At 35.7% G+C, this 14267-nt stretch overlaps 1 long non-coding RNA gene across 1 annotated transcript in view; it reads left to right on the forward strand.

Annotated features, from left to right (window-relative positions):
- Positions 1-12695, forward strand: part of LOC104007642 (uncharacterized) — a 28642-nt gene extending 15947 nt beyond the window's left edge. Inside the window, exon 2 of the long non-coding RNA XR_001720231.4 lies at positions 11233-12695. This is a non-coding gene — a long non-coding RNA (uncharacterized LOC104007642). The remainder of the gene's footprint in view (positions 1-11232) is intronic.
- Positions 12696-14267: the final 1572 nt, after the last annotated feature.

Here is a 14267-nt window from a genome sequence, read left to right on the forward strand (position 1 = left end):
ACTCCGGGGAAAACTCCATTGCCTTGCTTTTTGTGGCTTTTAGAGGCCACCCACATTCCTTGGCTAATGGACCCCTTTCTCCATCTTCAAAGTCAGCAATATTGCATCTCTCTGAGCACTCTTACCTAGACACATCTGCTGACTCCCCTCTTCTGCTTCCATCTTGACCCTTGAGATCACCTTGGGTTTACCTAAATAATCCAGGAGAATCTCCCGTCTCAAGGTCCTTAATTTAATGAGATCTAAAAAGGCCCTTTTGGTGTGTAAGTAACTACTTCAAATGGCAGGAATTAGAACTGGGACATATTCAAGGGACCAAAATTTGGCCTGCCATAATTCCCCACTTTCTTAGATATTAGGTACATACTATTCACATTTTCTCCACCTTGCTCTTTGCACTTAGTACTATATTCACTCCATAGTAGCATATAGATATACCTCCCTCATCCTCACTCTTGGAGAAATACAGTCATGGATTCTTAGTTTCTGTTTCTGTTTGTGTCAGTAAAGCCCCTTCCTCATCCCTCTTTTCTGCTTACCACTAGAGACAGAAACTAAAAATCTTGGCTTGAGGCTGCTAAAAGTCTAAAACAAAACAAAATAGAACAGAACAACAACAACAACAACAAAATAAGGTGGGGTGGACAAGCTTGCTTTACCACCACATAGTATTCTACCATGAGAATAGACCTTAATATATTCAACCAGCCCCCAGTAATGGACACTTGAGTCTGTTTCTAGTCATTGCTGTTTCACATATTCAGTAATAAATAGCCATGTACATTTATCTTTTTGTATTTTCCCACTGTGTCTGTAGGATAGATTTCTAAAAATGGCTTTGCTAATTAAAGTATGTAATTTTTTTAGAGGCTACAAGTTTCCTTCCAAATGGTTATATCATTTTACATTCATCTATGAACATATGAGAGTGCACCAACATTTGAATGTATTTTCAAACTTTTGAATTTTTACCAATATCAGTATACTTTTAATTTCAATTTTCTTACTATGGGTAAGTTGTGCCTATTTTTGTATGGCTAAAGTGCACTTGGATTTTATTTTCTGTGTGTTCTATGTTTTCATTTCAAACACATTTTTCTATAGGATTTTAATCTTTTTCTCCTTTTTTGAGAACACTTTAGAAAATAAGATATCCTCTGTTCTGTGTTATAAGTTGCAAATATTGATCTTGTCTTTTTCCTTTGCTTGCTGTATCTTTTGCCTTTCAATAATTTATATTTTATGTAATAAAACGTGTCTATTTTTCCTTTATTTCTTCTGGATTTTGAGTCTCTTCAGGTTACTGATGGATTCACCTAGTTTTTTTCTAGTTTTTTTATAGTTTTACTTTTATATTTAAATATCTGAAATATTTAGAATTTACCCAGCATACAGTATACTACAAAAAAATGGATCCAAATTTACTTTTTTATATACTATCCAGTTACTCCATTTAGAAGTTTTTTTTTAACCTCTCTGTAACTCAGTTTCCTCAGCTGTAAAATCAGTGTGCTAATAGTACTTGCCTCATAGGTTTATTGTATGGATTATATGAGACAATGTAGGTATAGTACTTAGCATGATGCCTAGCACATGATAAAAGTTTAATGATGATGAAGATGTTGTATTAGTAGAGACTTCAGTGGTTCTAGCCCCTTATTCTGGTCCAAGGTCAAGTCACCCTTGATAATTAGTACCACCTTTTACCCTGGTGGGATACTGTGTTTTGATCTTATTCCTGAGATGCAGTACCTAGTCCTTTTACCTGATTTGCTGACCTGGGTTCTCTTCCTGAGTCCCTAATCCTACCCCTGGTTGAGAGCCCCCGCTTTTCCCTAGGACAAGGTCCCTCCCTGACTTACCGTTTCCAGTCCTCTTCTCTGAATTCAACAAATTCATGAACTGACATTTTCTTGATGCTGATTACTTATCTGGATTTCTGATACTGACTCCTCCCATAATCTTTTTGGGGACTCTGTCTACTTATTGGGACATCAAGATACTGTGTGTAAAAACTGCTTACTCCTGCTCACCTGAACATAAGCTGTCATTGCCTGGGAGGCCAGATTTTGCCTGTAAATTCGTCTTTTGGTGGGCATGTTGCTGATTTAGGGTCTATCTCTTTTTTTCTCCTCCCATCTTGAGGGTGGAGTTGGAGGTATTAGAATTGCTTAGCTGGCTATAGGCATGTGATTAGAACATGGATTGTCTTCCAATGGACTGAGCCTAAGATGGAGGAGATTATATACAAGTGAAAGTTCCTTATCTCTTACCTGGAACCAAAAGTTAGAACAAGCTAAACCTGTAGAAGAAAACCAAAGCCAAGACATAGGGCTGCAAAGTCAGGAGTTCAAACTTGCAAGATGTGATTTTTTTTTTCTTCTAATATACAATTGTATGATGTGCAGCTGCACCATCCTGAATCAAAGGGCCAGGCCTGAGAGGACAGTCATTTTCCTTAACATCTGTCTTAACTGATGGTTAGTCTTCGCTCAACACCCATTCCTTCTTTATATACTCTCCAGGTTACTTGGAATTCTGACTGGGTCACAAGACAGGAAAAGCAGTGTGTTTCAGCCAGTAACTAATATCAAGCTTTATTAGACAAACTAATATCTTGCTTTAAGTGTAGATTATATATCATCACAACAATCAGCTCATTCCGTACTGTGATTCTGAGATTTTGTGAGGACTTTCTAACTTAAAACACCCCCTCCTTACACCAAGCTCTTTCTGATGCTTAACTCTCCAATGTCTGTTGCAAAATATATATCCTACTTGAATGGTGATATCTCCATTCCTACTTTCCCCCATTTCTATTATTTTGATTGCTGCCAAAACAATATTGAAGATATAAAGATATAATAAATCTACTCTCCCTCTTTAAGCTCCAATCAGTGGTTCTCCTCTGCTTTCAACATTTTTTGGCCTGATGTGACAGAAATACATTTCTGTTAAATTCTTGTGGCAGATGAGATGCCTCATTTATTTTTTTTAAAAATCAAATCACATCAATCTCTGAGCGCCCCCGCTCTTCCAACTGACCAAGGTTGTTGAGAAATTCAATGTCCGTAATTTTTCGTGCTTCACAGTTCATGCCTCCCATCTTCCATTATGATAGGATTCCAGGACTTAACTTAGATCATTTAAAGCACAAGGGGGAAGAGGCCTGTGAACATCAATCCTCCTGGTCATAGTGAAAACACTGTTGTCTAGGTCTATATAGTCTATTGGAGAACTGGTAAGTCATTCACTCTACATCGAGCATGGCCTCTAGGGCATTCAATGAGGCCTTGGAGCTCAGACGCAGACTCCATATGGACTTGTGCTTCTACACCTATAGGAAGTCTGACCTGTCCACAACACTGCAAATGGCCTGGAAGCAGGATACCACCTTTCACAGGACCCTTCATTCTCTGTCTGTTTTTTGTCTAGGAAGTTCATAGGTCCCACTTGCCCTGAAGTCATGAAGTCAAGACATCTGTGCGTTTGTGTGTGTGTCCATGTTCTCAGGGTTGCCCATCTTATCTGAATGCCACATCTACTAACATTTTCCTATAGGGCACAGAGTCCCAGAATAAACAACACAAGGCCCGACTGCCTGTGTTTTAAGGAGAGAAAAGTATTTCACAGGATTTTATTCTCAACAAACAAACAAAACAAAAAATGAGTAAAAAAAGGCATTTCACCAAGCCTATGGTTGATTATAAGACGCATCATTATTTTATGTACTACTATGGCATAATGCTTTTTATCATTTATCATTTTAAATGTATATTTATTGAAAGAATATTTTTAGATTTATTGTTTCTATAGCATAAAACATAAGCCCTGATGCTCTGTTTCCTTACCTTTCTCCATAGACAAGAATCCTTTCTTTGTTTCAATACTGAATTATGTGTAAACTTTTAAAGATGTTTTAATAGCACTAGCCCAACATGTTGCACATAGCTCACCTGAAGCCTGGAATAGCTATGACAAAGTTTTTACATATGCTGGTAATAACAACATCCCATGCGACAGTGACTGCAAGATCCCATCATGGGAAAAGTACATCCCAATCTCAGGGATGTGAAAATGCGTGCATCTTAGAATTGATGAAATACAATATATTGCCACACTCTACTGCTATACACAATTCCCTGTCTACCTCTACATGCATATTTCACCCATTCCCTCCCTCGCCCCTGTATCCCACCCATGCCAAACCTGCACATTCAAGCTGTTTGACACCTCTGTGTAGTTCCACATGCAGTAGCCACTCGCTGGGAGTTCCTCATCCTTCTTCCCCTTGTCTGTCACCACAATTCTTACTCATCTCTCAAACCAGATCTTACATATTTCCTCCCTTACCCATTGGCATAGTTCTCTTCCTGCAGGCTCCTCATCAAATCTTGAACCCAAACCTCTTCCTGAACCAACATTGAGATGGGGAATTTTTTCTGCTTAACTGGTGCTCCTTAAAAGCAAGAGTTGTGTTATTTACATTTTGATCTCCTGATGCCTTGTACTATATTGATATGCACTGACATGTAATGAGCACTAAAAAGAGCTTCCATAAATGACTGGTAGTTTCTTAGACAGCCATCCTCCAATGAGAGGAGTTGGTTTTATTGTAGAACTGGTTGTAGAGGGCAGTAAGAACAGATGTAAGTCCTGCGTGACAAGAATGGGGAGAACTGTGAGAGGCTAAAAGAAAAATTGATCTAGAGACAAATATTTCAACTTGTTCAAGATATACATAAGTCAACAGCATGCTCTTGGGTCTGATTTCAGCAAAATTGCTTTTGATAGCTAAGCAATTACTATTCTGGGCATATTTAGTGGCCAGGGTTAGGAAAAAGAAAGGTTACACTGTAGTGAAATCTTATCAGTTAAGATCTTCTGTTAAGTAGTACATGTTTATAATTCTGATTTTCATGCATAGTTTAATATCGCCTTCATTAATCTTATCAGGTTATTTTCCTTGACCACCTGCTTGCTGTAAAAGAACTCTAAATGGACAATGTATTTCCATATCCCAAAAAATGATGTTTTTTTGGACATAAGGTATATGTTTCAATATTACTTCACTGATTGGAAAATGGTAATGTCAAATAAGACGTAAACAAAATAAATGTGAATGATCCCTAATTTATAATAAGTATCCTGCATGTTATTATGAAGATCAACTGACAGACAAGTATTTATTTAAAATTTTTATTGACTGTGTTTTATCCACTTTTGAAGGGTCCAAGATGCTCAGAATATCTGCTGTTAAGTCTGGGTGTCTCTTTTAAACAGAAATTGCATAGTACAGACCTCATCCAAAGTAGCTGTATGGATGAGATAAATTGAGTACAGAAGAGTTTATATTTCTAAGCTATTCTGTTCTGTTGTATATACTAAACATGACAAGTTTAAGTAGATCCAAAGTGGATAATATTTTTAATCTTCTGGCAATTTAAGTAGAAACTTTATAGCCTGTGTTTTGATTTCAAGCAGAAAATAACATACAATATAGATTTAAATTACATTTATTACCATAAAAGCACATATACTTTATCATCCCATTTTCTTTATTATATGGAATAAAAATTTAGAAAACACTTTTTTGAGTACTGTTGTATCAGGGAACCTGCCCCCGATAGTCATGTAGTTTCTTTTCTATTTTCCCTCAGCGTCGGCCGGGTTGAGAAATAAGGGAACAGAGTACAAAAGAGAGAAATTTTAAAGCTGGGCATCCGGGGGAGACATCACATGTCAGTAGGTTCTGTGATGCCCCACAAGCCGTAAAACCAGAAAGTTTTTATTAGGGATTTTCAAAAGGGGAGGGAGTGTACGAATAGGGTGTGGGTCACAGAGATCACGTACTTCACAAGGTAATAGAATATCACAAGGCAAATGGAGGCAGGGCGAGATCACAGGACCACAGGACCAGGGCGAAATTAAAATTGCTAATGAAGTTTCAGGCACCATTGTCATTGATAACATCTTATCAGGAGACAGGGTTTGAGAGTAACCAGTCTGACCAAAATTTATTAGGTAGGAATTTCCTCGTCCTAATAAGCCTGGGAGCCCTACGGGAGACTGGGGCTTATTTCATCCCTACAGTTTCAACCATAGAAGATGGCCACACCCAAAGGGGCCATTTTAGAGGCCTACCCTCAGGGGCACATTCTCTTTCTCAAGGATGTTCCTTGCTGAGAAAAAGAATTCAGTGATATTTCTCCATTTGCTTTTGAAAGAAGAGAAATATGGCTCTGTTCTGCCAGGCTCACTGGCGGCCAAAGTTTAAGGTTATCTCTCTTGTTCCCTGAACATTGCTGTTACCCTGTTCTTTTTTCAAGGTGCCCAGATTTCATATTGTTCAAACACACATGCTCTACAATTTGTGCAGTTAACGCAATCATCAAGGGGTCCTGAGGCAACATACATCCTCCTCAGTTTATGAGACAACAGGATTAAGAGATTAAAGTAAAGACAGACATAGGAAATCACAAGGGTATTGATTGGGGAAGTGATAAGTGTCCATGAAATCTTCACAATTTATGTTCAGAGATTGCAGTAAAGACAGGCATAAGAAATTATAAAAGTATTAATTTGGGGAATTAATAAATGTCCATGAAATATTCACAATCCATGTTTTTCTGCTATGGCTTCAGCCGGTCCCTCCGTTAGGGGTCCCTGACTTCCCGCAACACTGTTGGTAAGTATTAATACTTACATGCCATAGATGACTTAATGTATATTATACAACTATCTTCTTTCAGGTGGCTAATTACATAGATAACTAAGTTGTCTATATCCCTAAAATAAAGTTATTCATAGGTATGTGATAAACATTTCATCTGTCTCCTACTCTTATATATATGGGCTTAACTGAATTGAATTTAAGAGAAGTCAGCTTAAAACATATGAAGGAATTGGGAGACGTGCTGTGACTTGCTGATGTTTAAATCTTGTGGACCAATTACACAAAGAATCAGTCAACACAGGGTTGTTGATATTGACAATCTGTCTACAGACCATGTGTAGAAATGTAGAAATGAACACAAAAGCATGAACACAAATCTCTGACATTGTATAATTTTAAACTGCAATTAATTACTAGCAGCTATGCAAAAAATAATTTACATTAGGATGTAATAAATTTATTGAAAAATTAAGTATACATGCATTTTTTTGCATAAATGCAAAAAGAAATTGAGTGAAAAAAACAGTGCAAAAAGTCTAAGTAAGAGTTTAAGGTGAGGACAGTCATGGAGAGGACCATTTCAATATATCATTACTGTTATTCTTTTGTCAGTTATATGTGAAAAACATATACAAAAGAATGGAAAAGGAGGGTAATAACAATATTATTAGATGATAGTTGATGTTTTTATTTAATATATGCTATTATCTAACATATGCTATAATTTAATGACATAAAGGGTCAATATATACTCTGGCCCATATACTGGGTGACTTGGAGGCTCCCATTTTTGAGGGGAGCACAAAACGTAAGGTGCTGTAGCAGCTCTAGGCTGCGGTATAATCAACTTCCCACCTTAGACCATACAATTTTAAAGTCCCTGTGGTGTTGGAAAAACCAGCAGTTGGAAAAGATGCAGTATGAAGCTCTTCTAAATACTTTTTTCTTGGCAAAGAAAATGGCAAAGATATGTGCAAATCTAAACAAACATTAACTGCATACACAATAAGAATAATGTTCAATATGGGAGGATTAAGAAAATACGTGAGAACCAAAAGATTTATGTAATAACATGTATGCTGGGATGTAGATGGTCAGAGTTAACCCATCCTAAAATCTTTGTATTATTTGGTGCGAGGAAAAAGATTTTGATTAATTTTATATTAAAGTCAGTGTTCTTGTTAGAATTTTAAGAATAACCACTGAAAAAATTGTACTAGAATATGAAACTTGTATACTAATACAGCAAAAAAATGAAATAAAAAATGTAAAAACTCAACCTACATCAGAGAAGAATTTAAAAGTAGGACAGATTTAAAAACTCCAGTAGAAATAAATCAAAATATATCAGTAATCATAATATATTATTTTGAGATACATATATACACATTACAAAACTATGAATAAAAGCAAAGGAATGATAAAATTGCATGATAATATTTTCTTGGGAGAGACAAAGTTGAATGCTATCAAGGAAGGGTACAGAAAGAGATTCAAATATTATGAGAAATCTTTTCTCTTAAGGTAGGTAATATATACATAGATTTTTTCTTTCTTTTTTTATATATAGGTATATACAGAAATTTCTTTATTCTCATGTGTTTTAAAATATTTCATCATTTTATAAAGTATGCATATATCATAACATCACATTATATCATAAATATATAAAATGAATATTTGCCAACTAAAAATAAAATAAAATTTTAAAGATAGATTAAATGCAAATGGTCTAAGCACATTAATTTAAAAAACTTTGTCAGAAAAAATATTTTATAATAAATATTAAAAGAGAAAAACTACAGATACACTTCAGAGAAAAATAATCATGCAAAGATTATTAGAGCATGGACAGCTCATTTTATAAGGAAAGCATTCAGAATTATAGTTGGGGAAAAAAGAATATTTTTAGTCCTGAATGAAGTTATTAAACTTGACAAGGTTTGTTTGTTTTTGGAGTTGCTGTTTTAGATCTTTCTTAGCTTTTCTTCCAGTGTTTATTTATACTTACTGTCAAGAACTTATTCTATAAATCTTATTGAATCATCATCTTAAGGCATCTTATAACATTTTATTGTTTGTAAGAAGAGCAACTGAAATATCACTCATTATTCTTTCAAATCAAATCAGTGGCATTTACTCTACTCTCTTAGCTAAAGCTCTCCTGGCCTCTGTTGCTGAGTGAATCCTGAGGCTGCTGCAGCTGGCGAGAATTGAGACATAACCATACCAGGCAATTATTGTTTCCAATTAAATGCCATCTCTTTCTTCACAGAGAGGCAAAAGTGTCCACATAAATATCCCTTGATTTGTTTCTGTCTTTTTTTTCTGCTCTGTCCATTGCCTACATGGCTTCCCCCTTCCCGAAGTTAAGCAAAATTGGAAGTCCTTGCTGTAGTTTGGGCTTCTCATGGTTTGATGGGATAAGTCTTCTTGGCCTTCTGTGGTCACCAAGTGTATAACTAGTGTCTGAAGAAACAGTGATGGTGAGAGGCCTCATCAAAAGTAGTTCTGCTAAGAATCCCAGCACTTTGGGAGGCCAAGGTTGGAGGATTTTTTTGAGCCCAGGAGTTTGAAACCAGCTTGGGCAACACAGCAAAGCCCCATTTCTTAAAAAAAAAAAATAACTGGGTGTGGTGGTCTGCACCTGTAGTCCCAGCTACTTGGGAGGCTGAGGTGGGAGGATCTGTTGAGCTCAGGATTTTGAGGCTGCAATGAGCTATGATGGTGCCACTGCACTCCAGCCTACATGACAGAGTAAGACTCTGTCTTTAAAAAGAAAGAAACAAAGTTTTCAATGAAGCTGATTTTGACAGTGAAAGGAACAGTTCTCCAAGGTGAAACCCATGAGGATAAATGATACCAGTAGCAGATAAGTGGCAGAAGTGGAACCTAAACCTACATAGATGAGGCCCAGGTCTAAATGATGCACAGATGTAATGCTGCCCAGGAAATCACCTGAGACTTTGTGAGGTTCACTTATCTCTCTGAATGGTTACTACTCTGAAAGTACCTCCCTTTGTCTTCCTGTGCTTTGAGGAAAAACTTTCTCCTCTTGGTGATGCATTCTAATTCCTCATACCTCATGTGTAATAATTAAGTGTGTGAATCTCAGGGCAGCCCCTTCTGAATTGTGGGTCCAACTTTTCTAAATGTCGGTTTCCTATCAGTAACATGGGCCAGAGATAGCACTTATGATATTGGGTGCTGGGAAGAATTTAAAAAGATAATGCAGGTAGAGTTCACAATAAATATAGGTTAGTCTCATCACTAACCTGTTAGAGCAGTGTTTTCAAACTTTATATATAAAATATATAAAGATGCATTTTAAAGAAAAACAATTCTGACAGACTCCAAGTTTTTATTTATATTATTTTTATACTTCTCAAATAGGTACAAAAATAAAAGTAGATATAAACTCTGTATTTCTATAGCTGTTAAACATCTATAAATAAAAATGTGTTTATAGATTAAATTCAAACCCCCAAAAACAATGCAATTCAAATAGATGATATCAATTTAATGTTGTTTGTTCAAAATGGTACTGGGTGCCATAGCACCAATTCTTTTGACATGTTTTGAGTTTGGCAAGCTTTAATTACCATATGCTACATGATACCTCAGTTCTTTCATATTTAAAATCTGAATTATTTTTAAACTGCATGTCTGAACTCTCCTTTAGCGTACAACTTTTCTTTTTTTTCTCATTAGCCTGAAGTTTAGTTTTAATACAATGGGTACTGATGCTGTTGTACAAATGAAGGCAAACAGGAACACAGACACTGAGTACTGCAAATGCCCAGTGAAAGGTGGTCCTCCAAGTGATCCAGAAAGTTCTTCATTAACTTTCTCTATAATCAGCTAAGTCGATGAAAACACAGAATTAAAATATTTTCATGGAAATTTTGCAAATGTCCTGATGAGCTACATGGATCTCAGTTGAGAAGCTTTAATATTTCTTTGTTAAAACTGGATAATTATTTCTGAACATGCCAGAGAATAGTGTTCAGATAACAGTTAAGCAATTTTCCTGGTAAATTCACTAAGATCTACCAAGTGGAAAGCATCATTTTCTGTTCTATACCTTTTTACTGAAGGCAAGAGATATTTCCTTCCCAGGGTAATAATAGCTTTTCTTGGCATAAACATTAATCTGAGAACTTAGAAACTTTGACTGGGAATTCTGAATACTAATGGTCGTGGGTGTAAAATGAAGTAATTTATGTGTCATAGCTAATTAAGATTACAGTATTTCAAGGCACTTAAAATTCAAGTTCAAAGAAATTTTAATGCTTTGGTCTGATAGGTGGTGTCAAGGAGCCCTTGAAAGGGCTTCCTGCCTACAGCAATAGGCGTGCAGCAGCTCATTTACCACATCCTATAATTAAAGTAGAATAAAACTTCACTCATATTTGTTTTGGATACTAAATATTTCAAAGAAAATTTAGTCATTACTTGCAATTTTATTTAGAAATGGAAAGCTTTTGTAGGGTTTGTTTTATAATCTTTTCATTAGTAAATGGCTTTGATTGATTTGAGCTATTTTTCTGATGTAGGTGAAGTATGAAGTTATGAGGAGAAAGGAACAGAGGACAACCACACAGAGAAAGTGTAGCTTTATCTACTAGAGCTGAAGACATTCAGATTTATGATCCAACAATTCTACTCTGAAGTGCAGTGGTGTATATACTGCAACAATGTGTACTCGTGTGCCCTGAGAACTAGATATGAAAAAACCTTACAGCAATATGCATAATAGTAAAAAAAAAAAACTGGAAACAACAAAAATGTTCATTGACCATATACAATGATAAATGTGGTATACTCGTAGAATGGAAAACTACACAACATTGAAAATGAACAAACTAAAACTGTACACAGCAACATGAATGAATTCCACAGATAATATTGAGTGAAAGATACCAGACACCAAATAATATCCCATATGATTTCATTTATATTAAATGTTTTTTTTTTTTTTTGAGATGGAGTCTCGCTCTGTTGCCCAGGCTGGAGTGCAGTGGCACAATCTTGGCTCAATGCAACCTCTGCCTTTCAGGTTCAAGCTATTCTCCCACTTCAGCCTCCCCAGTAGCTGGGACTACAGGTATCTGCCACCACGCCCAACTAAGTTTTGTATTTTCAGTAGATATGGGGGTTTCACCATGTTGGCCAGGCTCGTCTTGAACTCCTGGCCTCAAGTGATCTGCCCACCACGGCCTTCCAAAGTGCTGGGATTACAGGTGTGAGCCACCGTGCCCGGCCTCATTTATATTAAATTTAACATAGGCAGACTAATCCATTATGCTAGAAGTCTGGAGAGTGGTTACTTTGAGGAAGAGAGGACTGATTGATCAGGCTTGAGGGGGTTCTAAAGTGGTGGCAGGGTTTGGTTTCTTGACCAATATTACGGATATTCATTACGGAGCTCCTTAAACACTTTAAATTTTACTTGTGTAATGGGATTATGTCTACTTCAAGCGGTTATTGTAAGGATTAAACAACAATGTATGTAAAGTGCTGTGCAGTGTATCATGTATAATAAATATTCCAACAGCTGTAATTGTCATTGCTATCAATATCACTGTTAAGCTGTATATATAATAAGTTTTGAAAACTTACATAGTTAACCATATTCAATCTCCATTTTGTGTTAGACAGTTCTCAAACACTGAGGTGCTTTCCTGGAAACAGTCCTATTGAAAGCAGCTGCTCCATTATTGTAAGGATGTTGTTGAGGGTATTGGTGTTATAGCACATTTGTTCTCTTGGGAAGGACCTACCGAAGAAATATCTTTCTGATCTCTATTTGAAATTAATTGTACTCTCCTGAGCAACAGACTTTGATTATTGTCCAAGTTTAATATTACACACATTGTGAATCCTGTAGGGAAATGTATCTTTCTTCTTGGCTTTCTATTTGAATACTGAAAATCTTAGAATCAAATCTGTGCTCTAACTTTATCAAATGTATATAGACTTACACCGTGCATTTTCTGGATAAACTGCGTTTTCCTTATTTACTTGTTTTTGTTTGTTTTTGTCTCATGTTTATGTAAACTACCTTAAATTCTTTTGGGAGCAAGAAGAAGAAGGCTTAAGCACATAAATGAAAAACAAGTAAATGACATCATGTTGGATTTAGTTATGGAAATACCTGCCAAGACAGTAGTATTCACCAAGTTGAAACTCTTAAAAAATGTGCTGAATAAATGAATACATGAGTGATTTGGCATTTGGGGATGGCTCCATTAAAAACAAAATAGAACTTGAGCAAAACTTTGGAAAAATTGAAGCCTGTGGAATGAATAAGGGACTGGGGCATATTGAAAATGATAGTATAAAATGGAGTGAAATCAGCATGGCACTGTGGTCCACAGAACATCCTATTCAATGTACAGAAGTGTTGACGATAGACGTCAATTGATGACTGTGATGGGGGACACTTTCTTCTTCACAATAAAATGAAGAAGGGACAAATACAAGTAGAAAAATTAATAGCCTTAGTAACAAATTACAAAGAAAGTGCAGAAAAGGAGAAATCAGGAGTCTTTTCAAGATTGTTTTTGGCTTAACATAGAAATGAAAATTTGAGGGACAGCCAACTAAAGAAGCCATACTCAAACAGCTCATGAGACACAGTTACAAGTCCAGGCAATTAATTTCTTTATTGTAAATCACAAATTTAGAATTTGTGAATTCTGATGATGTAGTTTTGTATTTCGTACATTAATAAATCAGTGGAATGTAATATTTCTCCTTTGGGATTGATTGCAAGCAAAGGTCAGTTAGGACTTGAACAATGGATGGAGCAGAAGGGATAAAAAATTCCATCATTTTATCATGGTTTTAGTACTTTTATAACAAAACATAAATGCATGGTTTGTATCAACAAATGAATAAAAGAATTGTAAAAAGGTCTACATTTAGCATTTTAACTTATTTATTCAAAACTATTAGTATAAAGTATATGCAAGGCACAGTGGTAGACAAGATGGACATAATCTTTGGCCTATTAAAGCTTATATTTTTGAGAAACACACCAAAATAAATGCCTGTATCTGAAAATTCATGCAAAATTTCAAATAAGGCATTAGAAGATACTGATAAAATGGCTTCCCTTCTCTCTTATGCTATGGGAAATTATTACTCACAAAATACAAGTTGCTATCTTTTCATGACTTTTTTGTAGATTTAAAAATCAAATTATTATTTACAAAGCAGCATTACTGGAATAATGAATACTTCCTCCTTATTGATTTTTCTGAAAACTGCCTTCCTTATTTCATTCACACTTCATCTATAATTGGGAAAGGGAAACTACTAAATTGATAAATTCAACAAAGGGGGAATATATCTTGAATACGAACTGTTATTACTGTTGACAGTCCAATAAGAGAGACACCAAAGAAAAATTTATGGGAGTTCTTGAAATTGGCTGAAGCAATTTTCAGCACACTATATTTCATTCTTAGACAAAACCAAAGCCTTATTTCTTACACATTTTTTAGAAGTCAACATCTAACAGGCAGTGGAAACTTCTCCAAAATTACTTGGCATTACCCGATTCTATCAACTGTTTAAAACTCAG

The sequence above is a fragment of the Pan troglodytes genome, chromosome 7, assembly GCF_028858775.2.
Source record: "Pan troglodytes isolate AG18354 chromosome 7, NHGRI_mPanTro3-v2.0_pri, whole genome shotgun sequence".
NCBI classification, from domain to species: domain Eukaryota; kingdom Metazoa; phylum Chordata; class Mammalia; order Primates; family Hominidae; genus Pan; species Pan troglodytes.